A 24,416-nucleotide genomic window follows, 5' to 3' on the forward strand; every position below is an offset into this window, starting at 1 on the left:
CAGCCAGATCTTGGCTGGTAACAAATCACATCTGCTCCATCACTAGAAAATAGCCTTCAGCCAACAGGAGCCACCTGGCCCAGGAGGCTGTGTACTCTTCCATTATGAGGAGGAGGGGGTAGACTTCAGCCAATGACTGACACAAGGTACAAAACGTCATCACCCTTCCTCAACATAGAGCTAACTCCGTGATACAATTTGTGTTCTAGAGCTTCCAGTGGGATTGGATGGAAACTAGTCTCCAGCCAAAACAAGAATCTTGCTTAGCTTTTCCCTGCTGCCCTCTCCAGCTTCAATCAGGGCCTTTCTTCTGAGAACAGTCCCCTAATAAATCACTTGAACTGGAGTTTTTTTTTTTTTTCATGCTTTACCTCTAGGGAACTGGACCAAAGCTAGCATCTCACCCTTTCAAAGCAATATTTCTATGCATACAATAGATATGATGTCAAGAAGCCAAACCACCACCTGATGAGCACTGAAGAACACCACTGACATGAAGAACTATGGAAATGGGAAATAGGTGAGTAATGACACAAGATTATTTCATTTAAAAAATTCTTTAAAAATATATTAATGATTTAAACTAAAAATTAATATAAATGTACTATGGGGTTTATGATATACACAGAGGTAAATATATCACAATATCCTAAAGGATGGAGGAAGGGTAATTGGAATTATACTGGTGTGAGATTCTTACATTATATATGGTGCAATAATATTAATTCAAACAGACTTTGATAAGTTAAAGACATATATTGTAATCTCTAAACAACCACTAAAAATTAATACCAAGAGGTATAGCCAAAAAACTATCAGGAGACTGAGAATGACATCCCAGAAAGCAAATGATTAAGTGATCGTCAGACTACTTAAAGGCCTAAGACTCAATTAGGTGTTGTTTGAAATTATTGTTTTAAATATAAAGGCACACACGAGTTGAAAGTAAAAAGTTAGAAATAAACATACCATCCAATCCATAAGACTAAGAGATTTTGTGTGACTAGATTATTTTAATACAAGAAGTATACCAGAGATAGTGAGTTACTTTATAATTACAAAAGGAGTTATTCATCAGGAAGACATAATTCTAAATGTACACTCATTTAATTATAGAGCTTAAAAACAATTGAGGCAAAAAATGGACAGAAGTTATGGGAAAAACAGACAAATCCACAATTATATGTGGAGAGCTTAACACCTTTCAAAATAATTGACAGACTAGCCAAAACAATTACTAAGGACATAAAAGACAGGAATGCTAGAGGGCACATCAATATAGATCCTGTAGACATTAAATAATAATAAATATATATTGTGAACATCTTTATGCCAATAAATTTAATAACTTAGATAAAATGGACACATTCTTTGAATAATATGGCTTTCCAAAACTGGCACAAGTGAAAATGAAAAATGTGAATATTCCTATACTTAATTAAAGAGGATGCAATTAAACAACTTCCCAAAGAAAACTCCAGGCTGAGATGACTTCACTATTGAAGTCTATCAAACAGCTAAGGAAGAAATATCAATCTTTGGAAGATCTTTTAAAAAATAGAAAAGGTGGATGCTTTTCAATTTGTTTTATGAGTTCAGGAAAATCTGGCAAAGACATTATCAGAATATATATATGCCAATATTTCTCATAAATGTAGACACAAAAATCATTACTAATTATTAGCAAATTAAATCTACTAGTACATAAACAGGAGAATACATCATACTAAGTAGAATTTATTTCAGGAAATTTTGGGGAAAAAAATCACATGATTATTTGAATAAACACAGAAAGTCATTTGATATAGAACAGCAGCCAAAATTTATGCTAAGAACTTCTTGGCAAACTAGAAGGAGAATTTCCTCAACTTGATAAAGGGCATCTATAAAGAAGCTATACTTAATATCACATTTAATAGTGATTAATTCCCTCAGATTGGGAGAGGAAAAGATGTTTGAACTCACAACTTCTATTTAACATTGTACTGAAGATCCTAGCCTATGATAAACCAAGAAAAAGAGGAAAAAAGCTTCCAGATTGCAAAGGAAAATATATAACTATTTGCAGCCATCATTGTTCATAAAGATAATCCTAAAAAATCTACCAAAAATCCATTAGAGTTAACAAAGTAAATTTAGCCAAGTCACGGTACATAAAGTATAAAAAAATATAAAAAGATCAATTGGAAAATATAATGTAAAAATGTTTTACAGTACTAACAAAAACATAAAACAGTTGGGAATACTTCAAACAAAAGATGTGCAAGTTTTCTATATTAAAAAGATAAAACAGGAGAATTTCAAAAAGACCAAAATAAATGGACTATGTTCATGGATTGGAAGATTCAGTGCTGTTAAGATGTCAATTTTCCTTAAATGGGTGTATAGGCAGAATGCAATACCAATTAAATTCCAGCAGGCATTTTTTTTTAATAGAGAAATCAATAAGCTGATTGTATAATGACTGGGAAGATGTAAAGCACTCAAATTGGTCCTCATTTTCAAAAAATTCCAAAATTTTCTGAAAAAGAGTAACAAATTTGGAACACCTATGCTACCTCATTTCAGAGTATACTGTAAAGTTATATTTGTCAACATAACATGGTAGCAGTGTAAAGAGAGACAAATAGATAAATGAAAGAATAGAGTCCCAAAACAAACATTTATATGGTCAACTGATCTTTTCTAGAAAGAAGCAAGGTAATATAATGGGAGAATGATAATTTCTTTAGTAAATTATGCTGGAAACATTGAAATACATAGAAAAAACAAATATAAAACTCATCTTCCATCATACATAAAAATTAATTTCCGATGTACCACTGACCTAAATATAAAGCTAATACTAAAATTTCTACAAGAAAACATAGGAGAATATCTTTACATTACTGGGGCGGGTAAAGATTTCTTAGGACAGAAAAAGCTACAACCATAAAAGAAAAAAATAACAAATTATACTCTATTAAAATTAAACTTGTATTCCTAAAAAGACATCATTAAGACAATAAAAAGGCTGAGATAATAATTTGCTTTATACAATCAGATTAGTTAAGGAACTCCTTCAACTCAGTAATAAAAATACAAACCAAAAAAAAAAAAAGCCAGACTTGAACAGAACCTTTAAAAAGGAAGATACAGGAATTCCAAAGCATACGTAAGAAGCACACTGAACATCATTGGTTTTTAGGAAACTGCAAACTGCAAATTAAAATCATAATAAGATATCACTTCACACCAACTAGAATGGCTAAAATTAAAAATAATAATCCCAAGCATTGAGGATGTGGAATGAATGGATCTCTCAGACACTGCTGGGAGGAGCATAAAATGGAACAGCCTCTTTAGAAAATAGTTTGCATATTCTTATAAATGTAAACATACACATACCCTATGTCCCAGCAATCCCATTTCTAGGCAGTATCCCAAAATAAATGAAAATACATATTTATAAAAAGATACGTACAAGAATGTTTGAGCAGTTTTATTCCTAGTAGCAAAAAAATGAATGATTTATATGATCCAATCTATAGGTTCATCAACATGTGACTGGACAAACTTTAGCATCATCAGAAAATGGAATACTTAGCAATAGGAAGGAACAAATTGCTGACACACACAAGGATGATATGTACAACAAAGATGAATTTCAAACATCATGTTGAGTGAAAAAAGCCAGACACAAGAAAGTACATTCTGTATGATTCTATTTATATGAAGTTCTAAAACAGACAAAATAAAGCTGGGGTTTTAGAAGTCAAATTGTTTCTTGGGGTATGGATGGGGGGTGAAAGATTGCAAAGCACATTACAGAGTTTTCTAGGATAATGAAAATACTCTACATATTAATTGGAATGCTGATTACACAGGTGTATTACATGTACCAAAAATTACTGAACTGTATATTTAAAATGTGTACATCTTAGTATATGTAAAGTGTACTTCAATATAGTCTAAAAGCATTTGTAAAGAATGACACTGCTCTACCTATTTTCTCTACCAATAGCAATAACAAAATAAAATTGAAAAGTTAACATTTATTGACCCCCTGTTCTTTGCCAGGCACTATGATAAGTGCTTCATGCATGTTAACTAATTTAACCCTCCTAAGAATTCTTGAGTACTTCACATCATAGATATGATGTATCCTATCTCCACTGTATACATAACAAAGTTGCACAGAATACTGCATTAATAAACTCAGTGGTTCACAGGTAGAAACCGGTGGAGCCAGTCTATTAATCTAGGCATTCTAGACACACAGCCTATTCTTAATCACCTCACTGTGCTAATTTCTACCCTGCAGTTATAACTGATTGAAAGATAAAGAGCTCTTTTTTTTTTAAGCAATATTAGATTCTATGAGGTTGAAATTCCTGAGGACTTCAACACTAGGAACCAGGTAAGCTATGTAAATCCAAATTAACTTCTCTAGGTGTCGACTTGTGTAACATAGAACAATAATAGGTATACAGCTATCATTTCTCCAGGTGTTGGAGACAGGCTGCCAATTCCTCAGAGCTGGCAATGCTACTGGCAGCTGTCAATCAGGTTTGTGAGCATCCCTGTGAAGTCCACCAGAATATTTCGGATGCTTTAGCTAGTCTCCTTTCCATGCCTTGGTTTCACCCGGTCACCAGGTGTGCCTGGTGTCCAGGTGTTCTTAAAAAGAGCCCACTATCATCTTCCCCCTTCAACAACCCATGAGCTGAATAAAAAGAGAAAGGTATGTGAGCCTGTGTGAGGTTTCTCAGTGGAGGGCATATCAGAGTTTACACTAGAATGGTAGGCATTTTGCCATCTCTGCATGTAGTGTATGCTCACTTGACAGCCAACAAGTTGGAACATATGACAGAGTCTTACTTATTAAGTTATTCTACACTACATCTATAGGTTTGTTTCTATCAAGACACTTAAGAATTGGATTTCATGACATATAATCAGGTTTCATGAAATCTCTGTACTGCTTTGTAATCAGACCAATGGATTAATTTGCTTTTTTTTAAATCACATGTTTGTACATAGTACTCCTAGCTCCCATTGGAAAGCAAGGTAATTGTACTTCGTTTTAAATCTTTTTCATTTTTTAAAATAATTTACTGTTTTGTTTACAACAATTTGGAGTAAATGAAAATTCACCAATCAAACCTAGAAAATACCTTGCAAAGAAAGCTGTTTAATATCCTCATGTTTGCTTTGTTCCAGAATTAATTTAGGCCAGTGTTTCCCATTTATAAATTAGGGTCCTGGGTCCCACCCCCAAGTCTACAAATCAGTGCCTCAGCTGAGGATCTCAGGAGTCAACATTTTAGCAAAGACTCCAGGTGGTTTTATTTACCCTTAAATTTGGCAACTTCTGTTTTAGGCCTGACAGAGAGGGAAAAATAGCTGTGAAACATTTTATTTGTGAGAAGCCATTCCTAAAGTGAATGGAGAATAAAACTGCAGCCAGAAAAAGAAACGTTTCACATCGGCACAGCGGCTTCTCTCTGCAAAGGGCTGCTTGCCAGCTTGAAAACGGGATCTGTAAAACCTATAGCACACGATGCCATTATCTTCAACCTCACAAAGAGAGTTTTAGATCTGCTACATGAAAGATGTTGTAATAAACCACACAAATGCTACATTGAACTAAAGCAAATGCGCAGGGAGAATTGAATACCTACAGATATAAAACCTCAGTTTGTTTTTTTAAAGATCCTTTTCATCTCAGGAAGAAAGAGAGATTTAATCAGTTCTTTTGCAGAAGTTATCCCATGTCTGAATTCTGCCTGCCTGCTTTTAGTTCAAAGGGGACAAAGGTAGTTTCTTCTTCTAAACCAAGTTGGGAAGGGTCAGGAACTAAAATAAATGAACAGCTACCTTTATTTCCATGGCTCAAATGATGTGTAATATGAGGCATTTCAATTTTGAGGAAAAGGAAGACTGTGGCTCCTATAGAAGCTTTAATGTAGTTGAGCTGTGGTTTCTTTTCTTGTTTTTTCCTTTTTCCATTAAATTGAACATGAATGAATGAACAAATGAACGAATGAAGGACCAAATGAACTAACAAATATTTCTAAATAATTTGATTGAACATGTTTTATGTATTTCCTGTTCCTTGCATGATTTTTCACCTGTGACTGAAGATTGCCTGAGCATTACAAATAGGCTTCTCCTGCCTCCTGAACCCTGGCTGGCCTCGGTAAACCTGACAAGCTAAAGAACAAGGAAAGGATCTCTGGAAACAGATGGCTCCAAGCAAGACTTTGTCCTCTCAAAGCAATTCACCACTAGCTTCCGTAAAAGCCTGGATATCAGCATGCTACTTTTCCATCCAGGCTTTCGTCATCATTGAGAGCAGGCGTTACACCAGATTCTTGTCTTACTCTTTGTTCCTCTGAACTCAGCTAGAGAGTAACACCTCAAATCAGCTCTGCAGAACTATGATGCAAGGTCAGAAAAGAGGCAAACTAATTTCTTTTTGTTACCAAAGCAAGTACATTCATTAAAAACCCACTTAATAAAATGCCCACACTGGGTACAGACTGCAAATGCTAGAAGGAAAGGAGAAGGGGTTTTGAAGTGTGTACTAGAATGGGAGGACCACATCATGAAGTACTGAAGGCTATTAATATTTACCTTACACAGGGGAGGGGATAGCTCTGTAGAATGCCTGCCTAACATGCAGAAGGTCCTGGGTTCAATCCCCAGTACCTCCACTTAAAAAATAAGTAAATAAACTTAATTACCTCCTCCCCTAAAAAAATAAAAAAAATTACCTTACACATTCCAAATAAAATGGCTACCTCATAGGCTGACCACTTAATTAAATGTTTGGGGGTCAGGTTTCGGTGGTTAAAAGAAGTGTTATAGAAAATAAATAAGGCTTTTGGAGGGATGACAACAGGAATCAGAACAGCAATTCTAGATTCTTAACTGGCAAGGCTTTTTAAATTGGCTCTCGTTTGTATTACTCATTTCCTTTTCAGCCACACCCAGCATCATTTCAATTCTCTGTCATTCTGAATCTTCTTATTTATTATATTGATCACACAGCAATCACCTGTGATTATTTTATCTATTATCTTAAAATAATCGCCATCAAGTTTCCCCTAAACTTGACATATAGGGTTTACAAAGATTGTTATTTGTCTAGACTAATTGCTCTGCTTTTGAGGGAAAACTGAAACAAAGGTTTTGGTGTTAAGATGTTGAAGACAGACGCACAACACTTGGACCTTTAGCAATGCTCATGAAAAAAGTATTTTATGCATAAGAATTGGAGAACTACATAAAAAGATGAGTATTTCTAGGACTGAGGATGAAGGGCACATTGGTAACTTGCTCCTCCCATCTCTCCTGTTAATGCTTATTGTGATGAGGGTGGAGAGTTACTGAAACAAACAAGAATCTGTATGTTGCAATTACAGTTAGAGAAAGGATGTATAGCTTATAAGGCTCATCAAATGTCCTTCCTTGAGCTGATTTTAGAGCTATCCAAAGCCATAATCCCACAATTCCAGGAGCATGATGGTATTCACAAAAAGCTCTTACAATACAGACATACTACAATCTCTATCCTCTATTATGATAGGACTTGAAAGGATGACAAATAGTAAAAGAAGTGAGGTGGGGAAGTAGCCTGGTACAGTTAAAATCACTAATACCACATTAAAATCCATAATGGAGGAGCATAGATTAAATGACAGGTATAAAATAAATGGAAACATACCCTCCAACTCTATAATATGAAACACTGATCAATCATTCGAGGAGTATTCACTGAGTACCTAGATATATAAGGAGCATAAAATATGATTCCTGCCTTCAAGAAGTTTAGATCCAAGAAGTGTACTATGATAATACATTATTTTTTCCATGTATAATCACCTCCCTCCTTGGTAAGAACTTAATTTGAATGCATTATTGGCACACACTGTCTACAGGCATTCAGCCCCATGAATGAAGGCAACGAGTTCATCTGATTTCCTGTGGCTTGTCTGTTCTGAATTCATTTCACAGATGATCAAAAGCTTATGCATTTGAAAACACACACACAAACTTGTGCACTGGTAAGAATGCTAAAGGAAATAGACCAGCTGAATATTTGGCTTCTCTACTTTCAACATGTTTCATTTGAAATACGAAATTATAGTTAAAGATAGTCTCTATAAAACATACTGCCAGATATAAATTTGAGATTTATTATTTTAGCAAAACTGGATAAATCATGCTGAATATTAGTATTTAAGCTCTTCAAAGTGATACTTAGTATCTTTTCCATTTGGTGATGGTATTGTCAAAATAAATACAAGTGGTTAGTGCCAGTGTTCTAATTTTTTTAGTATGCACCAAAGATGTTATATTTACTAAGCACCATTGAATTTTCAGAAGTTAGGGTATTTTTCAAATCTTGAAAACCTTGCCTGTATTTCTGTTTCTGTCATAGCAGGGTTCCTATGACTACACAATCTTGTCTGGTTCATCTTAAACAAATGATGGCTAAGAAGGCCAGGTTCTTTGCTATTCCACAAATACGAGTTTAATCCTTATTTTGTTAGTATGAGCCATTGGCTCCATTTTTAAGAAAATAAAAACTTCCTACTTTTAAAAAGAACCAGAAATAAAATTCTTCTCCAAAAAAAATGATACCACTTTGTAACTTCAATCTACTGAATTCGAGCCTTCTAAGAAAAAGTAACTGTGCAGCTGGTGGCTGACTCATGAGACTACCATGCCTCAAGTTTCATTTGTCCTTCTGCAGAATTCTTTATAATGGTTATTATGCTCCATGCTTAAAATTCAATTGTTTTTTAAAGAAAACAAAACCTTTATTTCTATTTGTCATGAAACTTTCAGAAATACAAACCAATATCACTTAAATTTTAAAACAAATGAAATATAAAAATAATACTTACATTTTACAAAGACATATATTCTGAGGGGACCTAATTTTTTAAGGAATTTGCAATTTGGGGGAAACTTCTGCTGAGTGATAAGATCATTGGATTCAAATCTTGATTCCAATAATTACTTGTTACGGAACCTCAATAAAGTGACACTGTTTTTAAGCCTCAGTATCTTCATCTATAAAATAGGTATGATAACACAATTACCTCACAGGGAGAGACGTTAATTAGTAAAAATATTTAGACTCATTATTAGCACATAATTACCTAACAAGCATTAAATAAAATGGCAGTAATTTTTATCATCATCATCATCATCATTATTATTATTATTTCCAATTGATGGCTTTAGATTTGAATGCTGTTTGACTTACATGTATTATCGTGAAAGTTCCAATTATGAATACCTATGTCTTAGGTTGGTTTACTTAAAAGTAGGCCCTGGAGCCAGAATTTTAGTGTAAGTAGTTTATTTGGGAGATGATTTCAGGAAGTATCAGTAGGAGAGAGAGAAACTGGGACAAAGGGGAGGAAAGAGGAGGAATCTTGAAAATGTTAGCCAGAGCACATATGAGCTTAAATAATCTGCAGACCCTGAGATAGTCTTCAAGCTAGCTTTAGCATATACAAAATCCAGACTGGGATTTTAAGGTGCACCTTAAAATGACTAATCAAATGACTAAAAGGAAGAAGTATATCTCTTTTTTAGAGACACTATACTAGAATAGATCTCTGCTGAAAACTCTATCCAAGGAAGCAGTGCTACAGAAAACAATTTGACAGTTAGGAATGTGTGGCTTACATTTTCTATTTTTGTTTAATCATTGTGAGTATACAGGAAGTATTAGGGTGATTTTATTGAAAGGCTGTTTAAGTACAGAAGCTGATCATCCTAATTAGCTACTTTTCACATCCTAAAGCTCAAGAAGTACGTACCACTCATATGCTTTGTTATTCATATGCAAAATATAAGTTTTCTTAAAATAATTATCACCTTCCTTTATTTATAGAAAACTTGTAAACCTGGTGAATAATGAACTACATCTACTTCGTCAGTTTCTATAAATATAATAATAATTATTGTTAAAATCAGTGGCTAAATTTTGAAAATAGCTGATGATAATAAATACGGATGTCATTAACAAGCTAGAAATGCAGAGGAAGAAACTATACAATAAAAAGGCTGTAATCATGATCTCTTTGTTGAATTCAGCCCATAATTTTCAATGTCAGCTTTCTATATCCATATAGTTCATGATAATACTCACTTTGTTAAATTGTATGCATTTAAAAAAACAACAATCACCAAAAACAAAACAAAACAAAAAAAAAACCTCTAGTACAACTGAATGAATAAACACAGGTTTAAAGTGATGGAGTTCAAATCATTTCCTTTACTTAAGCGAGTAGCACTTTGGCCAAACTTTGAGATAGTACTTTTGGAATGTTGATAGCCCTCTCTTCAAAAACATTTTAAGGAATTTTATGGTTCCAGAAATTTATCTTATATAACATCTTTGAATCTGGAAACTTTGAAACTGGATTTTATTGTTGGTCCCACCACTGGTTTAATGACAGCAGTCTAGACACGCATGTTTCCCTTCTCTCCTCGCTTATTCATCCTAACTATTTTACAGTTTGGGGTAAAGGCAAAATATAGGTAAACCTACTCATCAGTCTCATTTTTAATAAATAAAAATTCAATAACCAAGTAAACTTTCACATAGAAGGATACTGAATGAATACATAAGTAATGTTCACTTAAAGGTCAACCTTTTTCTCAGGCTTACTGATTTCTGATTTTTAAAACTGATTGACTCAAACGGTCTGTGACCTAGTATTACTGTTTTCTATGTGGAACTTTTCACTTGCGATTATTCACCCAATCTCTTAGGTTTCTGATACTATTCATATGTCATTCATTCACCAAATGTATTTTAGCATATACTATACAGGAGCTACTGTTAACAGCTGCTGGAGAAGCAGGAGTGAATAAAATGTATACAGTAAAAGTAAATACAGCAGATTATCAGGGAGCTTATTCACTGATTCAGTCCTCCAAGATTCTAAGTAAGCTCCAAGTTATTGTTAAATCAGAGTAATTTCACCAGGAATGGTGAATTCTTTGACTTGCAGATGACAAAGAATAAACCTGAATATTTTGGAAATTAATTAAGGAAGGAAGGAAGGAAACAAACCACAAAGTTCCTTGATTATACTGCTAACAGTCATGATCCAGGAATGAGGATCATACTTAACCACACTCTTCATAAACATCAAGGTCAAGAAAGACAAAGCTTGAAGAACTATTTCAGGTAAAGGAGACTAAAGAGACATGACAATTAAGTGTAACACATGATCCTGGACCAGAAAATTTTTTTTCTATAAAAGCTTTATTGGAACAATTGTGAATTTGAATAAGGTAAATATTAAAATAAAAGTACTATTTCAGTGTAAATTTCATTTAAAAAATTAGCATCCATACAAGAATCATCACTCTCTTCATCAACATTTCTTTACTCTTCCCCCTTAGCATATAAATATGTTCAGATTTTTTTCCTATATTTAGAAAAAGAAAACTCACCATGGTTTGTCTCCCTTTCAATCTACTTTCTTTTAAGCATATTTAGAAAAAGAACCTTCCATTCATTTTCAGTCCTTCCCTCTTATCTCTCTTCAATCTGCTGTAACCATCCATAGTTCATAACTCCTGACATAATAGCAAAGGTAACTTTAAAATTCATTCAGGTTAATTTCCCCCTGCCCTTGGAGGAAAACCTTGGCTAATTCCATGGTTTCTTTGCTTAATATTCAGTAAAAGAGGCTGTGCTGTCAGTATATGTCTCAAACTTAAGTCTCTATTCATACTTGGAAAGCCTTACCCAATATATTAATTAAAACTCCAAATTTGATTTTAGCATTAGGCATTCTCTCCCCTGGGTAGGACCTGCTTCAGGACCTCTTTTTTTCTGACTTTGTGCCTGAATGGAAGGAGGGAGGAGTTGATAGGAAAGAGGAAAGAAGTCAAGAAAAGTCTTAACTGATATTGAACCATTATAAATTACTTTGTACTTTACGGACCAGCTCACATTGAAAGCCAATTCAAAGATGTCCTTCACTGAGGACCTCTCTTCTTGCAATTTCCATTATCCAGGATGATGTCTCTTGATTCTGGGTGGTTACTTGAGAGATTACTTGTTAAATACTCACCACTAGACCAAGCATCATAAACACAGAGGGAATTATCTCTTCTGCTAATATTGTACCCTCAGTGTCTTGCACTGCACTTGACATATAGTAATCTCTCATTAAGTACTAGTTGAGTGAGTAAGTGAAGGATGGTCTCTGTATCAGTAAATTCAATAATTACTTTCTGTATTTAATTAAATTAACCTTGAAATACATTTTATGCTATTGGTCATGCCTTTTCTTATGAAATTCTCTCTTCCCTCTTCTAGGACACTGATCTCCTGTTTTTCTACTCTGTGGTCACAGTCTCAGTCTTTATGAAGCCTTCTCTTTTTTCTTTTGACTGCTCTCTAAATGCCAGTATTCCCTAAAGCTTAATGAATGACTTTTCTTCTCTCATTACGATATACAATTTCCCTTCACCATTTTCCTGGTTTTTAGTAACAACTGCATAGTTCCAGCCCAGAACCCATTCCTATGGTCCAGATCCACATATTCAACTGACCATGTGACACCTTCCAGCTTATAAAGACCTCAAACCTCTTGTTTCAGATATAAGTGCATCATCTTTTCTCTAAGATCTATCCTAGGCTTTGGTTTCTACAATGCAGTGAATGTCATCATTATATATTCAGTCTCTCTGGTTAGAAATCTGGAAAACTAACCTAAACTATAGCTTTCTTATTAAAAACTCATATCCAGTGGTTCTCTAAATCATTTACCATTGATCTTTTAAATAGGTTTTTAATATATATCTTCCCCTTAATTTCCACAGGCTTATTCTGGGTCCTTATCACTTTGCAATTCAGTTATTGCAACGACCTCCTTCTAGCTGGTCACTCCACCTCTTCCATTCCATTGCTCCTGCTGGTGCAACATTCTAAACTCAAATTTAATAACCGTTCTCTTTTCAAAGTAGCTTCCTGCATGGCATTCAAGACAAAGCACAAACTCCTTAGCCTGGATCAGAAGGTCCTTTGTGATCTGTCCCTGATGCATCCCCTCAGCCTCAATTCTAACCTCTTCCTTTAATGAGAACCATATTCAAATATTGTGCTTTCCCCAAAGCAGTCACCTATTTTTACAGTTCTAGGCCTATTGATTTTTTCCCTCCTTCTCCCTTTTTCAGATTCCAAAATTTCAAAGAATGCATCATTTTATTCATCCTAGAATAGTAAATAGGCTTTAGGATAACTCTCCCCAAATTCAAGACTTAAATCAAATAAATACTTCCCTGAGAAGCATACACTTTCACCTGTTTGGAGGTAGGTTTTCTCCTGTGTTCCCAAAGTTCCACCTGCATACCTATGTTTTGGAACTGATAACCTTGCATTGGTCTTATTCTTGTTATGTCCTCATATTTCTGTTTCCTTAACATTGAGCTCAGTGTAAGTAATAAATTAGTGCCTAAAAGTGTATGATCAGACTACAGAATAGAATCCTTTCATTGCCACATATAAACCACTGGCCTAAGTTAGACAAGTCATTTGTAATATGTACTGTTCTTCAGTTTCTTTTTTTGTAAAATGAGTATAATGATACTTCCTGCCTCATAGAAATTTTACAAGGATGAAAAAACTTTATATACATAAAGTTCTTATGTGATACATAAGTGCTCTTTAAAAGTTATTTACTATTTTATTTCTTTGCCTATAGAGAAAGATCCTCAAGGATTAGCTGAATGAATGAATGAATGGGCTAACGAGTGAACAAAAGTGCAGATGACTAATGTTTAGAGAATTGTAAATGTTTAAAATACACCCAAATAGTTCCTCAGAAAGCATGTTTCTGACCCTCTCAAAGAATTCAAACAGGTTGCCCCTGATATTCCCTCTTACACAATCCAGTTCTTTTCCTTCATATTATTTATTACCACTTATAAGAACACACGTTTGAGTTACTAGGTATGTGATTTTTTTCATGTCTGTATTTCTCACCCAAATTGACCTGATATCAAAGTATGCCCATTTTGTTCCCACTGTTTGCTCAGTGCCTAGCACAGTGTTTAGTGTATTATAAGTATTCAATGTATATAAATTGAGTGTGTGAAGGCAAAAAGTAACATGAATAGAATTCATTTTTCTGAGATGAATTAGAATTCTGCTTAGAAACTATCAATGCCGCTTCATTATTCTAATAAAGAAGCAGTTATTATACTATTAACATCAAGTTCTACAATCCAAAGTTTATTCTCAGTTTTAGTGTTATCCATATTAACCCATTCTTTATTTAGAATTCACTTTTCATTACTCAAACTTCTTTCCATTTCTGTTCTATTAATCATATTACACATATTTTACTTACAACGTGTTCCATGTCAGTTTTCAGAAGGAAGCAGCAAAGAAAAGATGAGAAAGGGAAAGAAGGGAGTAAATTATAGTTGATTACAATGAAAGTGTGAAACTGTACTGTTCATACAGCTTGGGAACAGCTCACCAAGGAAGTTGCCATGAATCCAAATGTTAATTATAATACTAAGTAATAAAAGATATTTGTTTAATGTTGTACAACATATAAAGTACTTTCATCATATATATTCTCCCATTTAATGTTCACAACAGACCCAAGGGGCAGTTAACACATGGATTTTGGTCCACATTTCACATACGAATCAATGTAGGCTCAGGGAAATTGCATGACTTGCCCAAGTTCTCACAGCTATTGGATTGGTCAAGCTATGACTCAGATATAGATCTGCTTTGCCAAGTCTGTTGCACTTCCTTCAAAAGTGAAATTCCTTTGTATAATTGAAAAAACTAAACTAAACTAACAATGGAGTTTCAATTAGGATTTCTTTTAGGGGAACAAGTAATAGGATCTGCTCATCACATTAAATACCAAGAGGAATGGATTCACGTGCACCCATACCTTTGAGCTTATTCAAGCTACATTGAGACGTAGAAACAAGGTGTACTAGGCATTTCTGAAATAAAGTGATGGACATTTTTAAATTCTGCATTGTATCAGAAGCAGATATAGTATTTTATATAGTGCTTGTCAAGCGATAATGTCTAAAGCAGATCATTATTTAATTACAATGAAAGCTGAAGTAAACAACATGAGTGATTTCTGAAAATCTAGCCACTGAAAACCACACCCTTTGGCAACACTCCTAAGACTCACAAGAAGACAATAGGGTAGATTGTATTAAGAGAAAATTTAAAAATAAGCATAAGGTTATGTGCCAAGACAGGGTGAAAGATAGAACCTGATGAAAACCAATGAATAAAAGTACTTAAATGTATGTAAGGGACCCTTCTTTTGTTTATTTTTTTCACTTTTTTGCACACATTCAACATTTTCCTGTGTTTTGTGATTCCCATGTGAAAGGTATGGTTCTAAACAGAAAGAGCTTTCAACTAAGTCCAATGTAATATTTTTTAAAGCATAAACTTGGAGTCATATAAATGTGAATTTGAAGCCCATTTGCTAATTATTACAACTAGCTATGAGAATGAAAGCAAACTACGTAAACAACTTGGTAACATCACATAAAAGGCTACTGCCAGAATTAAGTGAGATGATATATTCATCCATTCCTTCTTTCATTCAGAGTCTACTTTGTGTCAGGCACTGTCCAAACCACAAAAGACATAGTAGTGAGCAAAACAAAATCCCTGTCCACACAGTTTCCATTCTAGCAGGTGTGAAATAAGCAAGTACATACCATAATGCATGGTACAATAAAAGGTACACAAGAAACACTGACTTTCTTTTCCAGTTCCCTTCATCACACCACCTGTAATCTTTGGTCCTTTATTAACAGGAATTGTGTGGATTAAGCCAACAATACTTAAACAGTATTGGCAGCAACTACTCTGAAAGTAGAAAAGAGGGCCTATTAAAAATAATTGTGATTAAAAGTGTGTTTAAGAAGAGTCATAGTCAGCCAAGTGATTGCTTATTTCTTACATTTGCTGAATGTCTGGGGGCAAAAAACACAATAAGTGACCCACAGAGTGATTAAATCAATCCCCCAGGTTTGATTAGCTTGGTTATCTGCATGGACTAAGGAACCACACTTGGAGAGAATGAAGGTTAGTCAATAACTATTGATAATTTCATCCATTTACTCTTTTATATGAATATGAATCAGGCCATTTCCAGGAACCAGTTACCAAATGTACTCATCCACATGCTACATGTAGGGGGCTGGGGGTCGGGGGTGGAGGGAGGAGTAAGTGTCTCTATAGATGTTGTGAAGAAAGGAGAGCCAGAAATTGGCAGCTACTTGAAGACATGAAGAAAAGAAAAAAATTAAAAATCATGTAAATGTCAAGACTATTGGGCTTTTGTCTAAGGGTGGGTTTATTTTTATACTCCTACAGAGAAATTAGGAGACAAAGAAAAGAACTCTGGTAACCTTAGTGCTGCAGGAATGACTGTAGATAGCATCATTTAAAAAAAAAAAAGACAAGGAAATTTACAAGTAAAGTAAAGATAGGAAAAAGAAAGGAAAATTTTTGCCATTAACCTGAAACCAGCATCAAAGGATGAGAAACAAAATCTGTGATGTGTGGGTCACTCACACTAGTCAGATTAAAGTACAGTAGGTCTAGTAATCATCTTAAAGACAGATTTCAATGGCTGCAGTTAACTTGATACACACAGTTTGGATTATTATTCAATATTTCTTAAACATCTCAAAACTTAAATCAATTTTATTTTGGCTGATTTGATAGTTTTATATCTAGATGTAAATCCAGAGAGTAAACCAAGTAAAAGGAAGATGTCGGATTAAGGAAACAGGAAAGAATAAGGAAAGAGGTAAGTAGAATATCCAGGGTGATGGGAAAATACCCCAGAATGGCAGTTTGGTAGCAGGCTTAGAGAGCCACCAATCTGTTTTGAGCAGGAAAACAGTAGGCTCGGAGACAGAGCTGTCTTGGATAGATAGAGTGCATTGATAGGGCACCTGCTCTATTTGTGAGTTTGAATGATTTGGGGAGGTCATTTGGCAAGAGATACAAGGGAAAGTAAACAATTGGAAACAAGACAATGATTAAATCCACAGAAAATAAATTTGTAGCAGAAAGAAATGTAATCATAGTACACAATATAGCTTGCCTGTTAAAGTGTTTACACAGTAACAATAAACGCTAAAGATTTGCCTTACCCTAATTAGCTACATTGACAGACTAGGAAGAAACAAATGTGTGTGTTGGTGAACAGGGGGTAGTTGCAAGTGGAGTGAGGATTTAAGAGACCCAATTCTCATTTCTTCATACTGGAAAACAACTACAACTGAAAAATCAAAAGTGTTAATTTCAGAATGTTATTTAGAGACATAGGGGTATGTTAAGAATAAACAGTGGTGGGGAGCAGAAGAATAAGAGAAAGAAGCAGGAATAAGCCCTGTAGACCTACTTGACTTTTTAAATAATATGCAAAATACCATGTTAAAAAGTTAAAATCAGAAACAAAAGCAAAGACCAAAGCACTTTAAAGACTACCATCATTGTTGTAGGGCTTATCAAGGTAAAGGGAGAAAAAAATGTAAATCTAACATAATCTGGTGAGTATAAAAATGAGTTTATAAAAACACTGTTATTTGCAGGAACACTTCCCTAAAATACTCCCTTACTGAATTTTAAGCAATACTATTAGCTCACAAAAGTCTACCATGTAAGAATAGACCACCACCTAAGCCTAAACTAACACATAGTGATAAGTACACATGTCATTTTGTGATGCACATTCTTATTTTAAGATAAATGCTGAGAAATGAAAGAGACAGCATGAAGAAGTTTTAAAAGTTTATTGTATCAGGGGGAGGATTTAGCTCAGTGCTAGAGTGGTGCTTAGCATACTTGAGGTCCTGGGTTCAATCCCCAGTACCTCCATTAAAATAGATAGATAGACAGCTAGATAGATAGACAGACAGACAGACAGACAGACGTAATTACACCCTCCCCCCAAAAAGAAATTAAAGAAAAAATGCAGCTTTAATGTCCTTAAATAAAATAAAATGATTGAACACTTTTAAAAAAACAAAAAGTTTTTAAAAACTGTATTGTATCAGAACCAACAAAAGAGATTGGACAACTTCATTCCATCTTTCTCATAACCTGCCCACTGTCAGAAAACTATCAATGAGTTTAACCCAAAATAGATGCTGTTCTCTCACTACCCCAAGCCCTGAAAAACCACCAGACAAACCACCCACCAGACATACCTACATTCTCACACAAATTTGCCCAAAAGAAGACACTTCTATTATGTACACAGGAGGATCCTTCTGAGATGAGATGGGGAGATATGGTAACTGGGTAAGTCTTTCAAAGAGATCTGCCACCCTCTCATTCTATCAGCATCCGTGTATATACTATCTGCTTATCTTTGACATCCACAGGCACTAACAATACGACTAATAATAGCAGTATTGAAAAATTATCCTACATGTGTAAAAAGGAGCATTAATACAACGTAACTTTTCAAAATCAATAAAATCTTTCATTTCTATACTTTGTGGTGACAATCAGTAGTTATATTAACTCAGATGGCTTTTTTTTATGATAAGAGAAACCATACTCTAATTAGTATTCAAAGAGTGGTAATAATATCCCTAAAACAATCTATTCCTTAAGCATATATATTCCAATTATCTTTATTATCTCATTGCACAGATCTATACAATTACGGAAGTATGGTAAAGTCCAAAATTAAAATTTAAACTTTATAAATTTTAACAGACTTGACAGCAACTCTGTACTTTTAAAAACCAATGAAGCAAATGTCTTTGGAATTCATTCTTTAGTTTCTTACTTTTTAAGTAGCTATAATACTTTCTATTCGTAAGTGAGATTCTGTTTTTCATTGAAAGATTGCAACCACAGGGTCAAATGTGGCACAAACAGCACTTCCCATCTCCCATACTTATTAAGATGAGAGATGAAGGAAAGTATACCTGAGGTAACATTTTTAAAGTAATTTAATAATGTATCTATCCATTCATCTCCCCAACTAATAAAATGATGACGAGAATGCTCCCCTCAAATTGTATTAAAAGAAAAATGTCTGGTAATATTATAGTGAAATTTTCTAAGTATAAGCTTCATAAAAGAAACTATTCATTCATTGTAGCTTCTTTGTTGAAAGTATTTATTGTCTGCTCAGTTCCTAGCACTGTGTTTTGATACTAGTTTCAGATTCCCAGATCATTGGAGCTGTCCCTTCTCCAGCTCTTTCAAGACCTGGTTGTTCAATCTTTCCTTATCTTCCTCTCTCTCTCTACCTCTCCCTCTCTCTCTCTTTTCCCCTCCCTTTGTCCCTCCTCAATCCTCTGATTTTCTCTCTCTTTCTTCCTCTCTCTGCCTCAACTCTCTAGGTCAGTAGTAATCTTATAATCCAAGAACTCTGTCTTGAGCTCTGCTATTTTATACTTACATCATTTCATAAATGTTGTCCTATTCAGTTTGATAGTTTATTGAGCATAGACCTATAGTTACCATCTTAATGGACACAGGAAATTTCATTGTGTTGACAGAACACAATTATTAAAATGTTCAAATGTTCCCTTAATATTAGCTTTTCATTGGTTTGTTGTTTCTGTTTTGCTCCTTAGATATTACTACACTGAAAAGAAGACATATTTTTATAACATCTTCCCTTTGGTGACCCCTATACAGGGACTAGTCCTCCATCCTTAGGACTTCCACCTTTAGAGTATCTACCTTCACCTCTCTGATTACAACCTGACCTGGAGCAATCTCCCTTTAGAGTTTCTAGATTTAAGGCTCTTGTCCTGCTTTCCGGGGCACCACAGCCCTTGTATCAATGTGACTATTTCCATCACAGCTAGATTCCTATGGAGTAACACAATGGGATGGGAGGCAGGGCATGGTGGGTTGCATATAAGGAGACATGGAGGAATAAGCAAGTAAGCAAAAGATAATTAGCACCTGCACACTTCTTTTTTCTAGAGAGGAAAAATCATATAGTGAGAGAAAGTTGATCTGAAAACAATTTGAGAAAAGTAATGTTAAGGATAAGGAATCCACTGACAGCAATACAGAGAGACATTTTATTCCTTCCAAATCAAATTTGGATCATATCAACTTGCAAAAAATGAATATGTTACAACATGGCCAACACTTATTTTTAGTAACTTAAGTATTAGTCCGTTTCTCTGAATGTTTATTTGGCTGTGATGATTTGGATCAATCAGAGAAGCAGTTAATCTTTAAACTATATTGCAGCGTGGTATAGCAACCACATAAAGATACAATCATCTTTTATATTTTAGCTCCTTCCATTCAAAGCACTATAAATTTTTAAGTGAATTTTCAAACACCAGTTTCTAAAGGAAATATGCCTTTGGAGATCAATCGATGACAAATACAACTTGTTTTAATAGATTCCCTCCACTGCAGCTGCTGCTATGCTACCTGTAGATATTAAGGAAGAAAACAGAGAGTGACTTTTAAACTGAGCTAGTTTAATCGCACATTGGAAAATTGGGAAGATTTGTTGAATGCGGGTTAAGGTTCATATTCTTTCATGTAATTAAGATTTATTCAGATAGTATGGAAAGATACTTTCTTATAAATTACTTTGATCTTGCTGATAAGAGTCTCCATCCTTAGGAGAAAGAGGGTCTACAGAGAAAGCATCCAGGGGTAGTGGAAAGTATCTGAGGCTACCTTCCTGTTATAAGCTCAGAGTCACTCTTTCTGAAATAGCTTGGCAGTATTTCAGGTCCCAATACTAGTGACTACTCATTAGACTGCTGACTCCCTTCTCACAACCCTACAATTCTGTTCATCCTTGCTTTTGAATTGGCATAACAAATCTACTTTTTTGGACAAAGGGGAGTGTGGGAAATAACATAATACAGTAAAGCATGTGTTTGAAACCTGGCTCCAGAATCTCCTATCTACACAATCTTTCAGGTTGCTCAAACTCTCTAAACTTCAGTTCCTTAATTTATGAAATGTAGTGTTAATGTCTAGCTAATAAGGTTGTTATTAGGGCTAGGTGAAATAACTTAGCAAATAAGTATTCTATAAACATTAGTTCTCTTCCTGTCTCCCCTAAGAAAATAATGTTTGTTCAAGCCAGAAAGAAAGGTCAGGCTACCACATGAAATACGGACGGCTAACTTTACATGTGGAGGCCCAGACAGTAAGTATTTTAGGCTCAGCAGACAACAGAGACTCTGTTACAGCTACTCACTTCTGCAGTTGTTGTATGAAGTGGCCATCCACAGTATGTAAACTAACGGGGGTGGCTGTGTTCCAATAAAACTATATTTACGGAGACTGAAATTTCAATTTTATGTAACTTTCACAAACATGAACCATTATTCTTCTTTGCTCTTGGGAACTATGAAAACGTGTGGCATGTTAATGGACCAAAGTTTGCCAATCTCTGTTCTAGGGAATCAACAACAAATGAATGAGAACATTGCTCAAAATCAAGAAAGATTCAGTTAAAGAAAGAATGGAAAAGCAGGGGCAAATCAGCATTGCCTAGCATCTCTGTTCTGCTACTTCCACGATTGGTTTTGATACATACTCATCTCTTCCTTCCCTGATCTCCCATAGTACTCATGTTCTCTGTTTTTGCACTAAGGGCATATTTGTCTGCAATGTAACAAAACCCAGTACTCCAATCTATGAGCAGAGATGTCTCAGATAAAAAGAACTTAGTTAAGATGGGCCCATTTGGTTACCATCAGGGTATTTTTATCCTAAACTTTTCTCTAGGAATATGTAGGAGGCTTTTATATTTAGCTTTAATATAGAAATGGGAAGCTGTTTGGATACTACCTACATCCTGTCTTTTTTGTTGTTGTTGTTCTATAGTTGCTTTACTTACAAACCTCTCAGCTTCCCATGAAGATGGAAAGGTCGTTGAAACCAGGAACCATGCCATGTAATTGTTTTGCCACAAAATTGTACAGAACAATATTAACAAACAAGACTTAGAAAATTGTTGGACAGATTCAAACAAGTTTGTGCTTTACCAAAATTTCCCAGTAAAACAATGTGTGGAATCAGGAGGCATTAACTTATGTGACCTCAGAAACACTTATGTTTCACATTGTTATTCCTAAACTTACAGGATTGCAGACAGCATCCAAATTTATCCTTATTTTATGACCAATAGTACATAACATGATTCAGCTGGCTGAACAGAGAGCTATAAGACACAGTGTGTCGTAGTATTTTATTTTCATTTTTTATTTAATTTTTGCATGAAACATGTTGGCTGACAGAGAAATTAAATGCAATGGCATGAACTTGGTAGCAACACTGGCTAAACCATTGGTTTCCCAAGGGAAGGATGCCAAGATGATCCACTGAAGTACAGGGGGAAAATTACCATTTTTTCTTACATTACTTTTAATGGAAACAGTTAAGGAGAAGCTAAAGGTAACTGATACCTATTATATGCATGAACTGGTGCCATCATGTGCTGTCTTTGTCATGTAACCAGATGTCAAGCCTATGGGCAAGGGATTCTGTGAAAGAATAAGAGAGAATGCTGATATATGGCCCCTCATTCACCTGAAAAAAAATTGAAAAAGCTAACCCAAACAAATAAATGAAATATCATGAGTATAAATTAATTTTATTCCATGTGTATACTGTCAACAGGGGAATTGTGTTTAATTTCTGATCCTTAAGAATGGTATGCTTATTAGATGACCACAAAGCAAAAAGGCTTACATATAATATTCAAATGTACCATGATACTGGTAGCTTGCAAACTTTTTGGCTTCTGATAAATATTAGAAAAACCTATTATCAACAGATATTTTGAAAAAATTTAATATGCAATATCAATTACAATAGTTTCAAAAAACAAAATATATGCAAAAGGCTGAACATTAAAAACTATAAATATTGCAGAGAGAAATGAAAGAAGAGAGATTTACTATGCTCACAAATTGGAAAACTTAATATTTTTAAAGTCAGTCCTCTTCAAATTGATCTAGAAATTAAGAACAATCCCAATCAAGCTATTTCAGTAGAAATGGACAAATCATTCTAAAATTTTATAGGAATATAAAAAGTCTAAAAGAGCTAAAATAATTTTTCAAAAAGAACAAAGTTGGAGGTTTATACCATCTGATTTCAAGACTTCCTATAAACTACAGTGATCCAGACAATGTGGTATCAGCATAAGCATAGACTAATATTTCAATGGAATAAAACAGAGAAACCAGAAACCTAATCCTATTCACATAAGATCATTAGTTTTCAACAAAGATATGAAAGTCATTCCATGAGGAAAGTTAGTTTTTTCAGCAAATTATGCTGGAATGAACAACTGGATAGTCACATGGGAAAAAAATTATCCTTGACCTCATGCTACACATAAAAATTTATTTGAGATGGATCATTGATCTAAATGCAATAGCTAAAGGCACAACATTTCTTGAAGAAAAGATAGAAGAAAATCTGCAACCTTGTGCTAGGCAAATATTTCTCAAAACACACAAAAGCAGGAATCACAAAAACCAAAAGTGATAAGTTGAACTTAATCAAAATTAAATGTTTTTCTCATAAAAGAATCACCATTATGAAAATGAAGATACAGCTAACTACTTGTGGTTGGCTACAGTGGAGCAAGCATTAGCAATATATATATATGACAAATGATTAACATCCAAATTGTTTAAGAACTCTTACAACTCAACAATAAGGAAACAAACTACTAGTTAAAAGTGGTCAAAAATTTTAAACATTTACTTCACAAAAGATACATAAATGGCCACATAGCACAACTAGCCAGCTTCACATCATTTGTCATTGGAGAAATGTAAATTGAAATCCAATGAACTTATCTGCCATGATCACTTCAGCTTGCAGGTGACCTGCACCTGCCCCTACATGGCTTCTCCTTATTTGACCTTGATTAGATATGATGGGGAGCAGCAAGTGGCTCATAGGTGCTGAACAGTGACACCAGGGAGGGGTACTGGAGGATGGCCTGACTGGGTTAAGTTCTCTCTCTCCATCGAAAGAGGAGGGCAATAGCACCAGCTTTATTGCAAGGATAACAACATATAATGTGTACAAAATCCTCACCACACACAGTAAAACTTGCCCTTCTCACATTCAAAGTAAATGCTCAACAATTCTCTATTATTAGTCATATTGTTTTTGTATGTCCTCTGAAACCAAGAAACAGTTGACTCTGGGTTCTGCTTTTTAATTTAGATTAGTAAATAGACTGTAAATGCATTGCCCCGTATGGTGGCCACTAGTGAGTAGTGCTTACTGAGCCCTTGAAACATGGCTATAATGGAAATGTGCTGTAATGGAAAATACACACAGGACTTAGTATGAAAAAAATCATGTAAAATATCTTAATTTTTTATACTGATTA

At 34.5% G+C, this 24,416-nt stretch overlaps 2 long non-coding RNA genes across 2 annotated transcripts in view; one reads left to right on the forward strand and one right to left on the reverse strand.

Moving 5' to 3' along the window:
- Positions 1-4,399, forward strand: part of LOC140700221 (uncharacterized) — a 56,041-nt gene extending 51,642 nt beyond the window's left edge. The window contains exons 2-3 of the long non-coding RNA XR_012078553.1: positions 378-520; positions 4,345-4,399. This is a non-coding gene — a long non-coding RNA (uncharacterized lncRNA). The remainder of the gene's footprint in view (positions 1-377; positions 521-4,344) is intronic.
- The window catches only part of LOC140700219 (uncharacterized), a 390,592-nt gene that overhangs the window by 333,152 nt on the left and 33,024 nt on the right, over positions 1-24,416 (reverse strand). The window lies entirely within an intron of this gene.

The sequence above is a fragment of the Vicugna pacos genome, chromosome 12 (genome assembly GCF_048564905.1).
Source record: "Vicugna pacos chromosome 12, VicPac4, whole genome shotgun sequence".
NCBI classification, from domain to species: Eukaryota; Metazoa; Chordata; class Mammalia; order Artiodactyla; family Camelidae; genus Vicugna; species Vicugna pacos.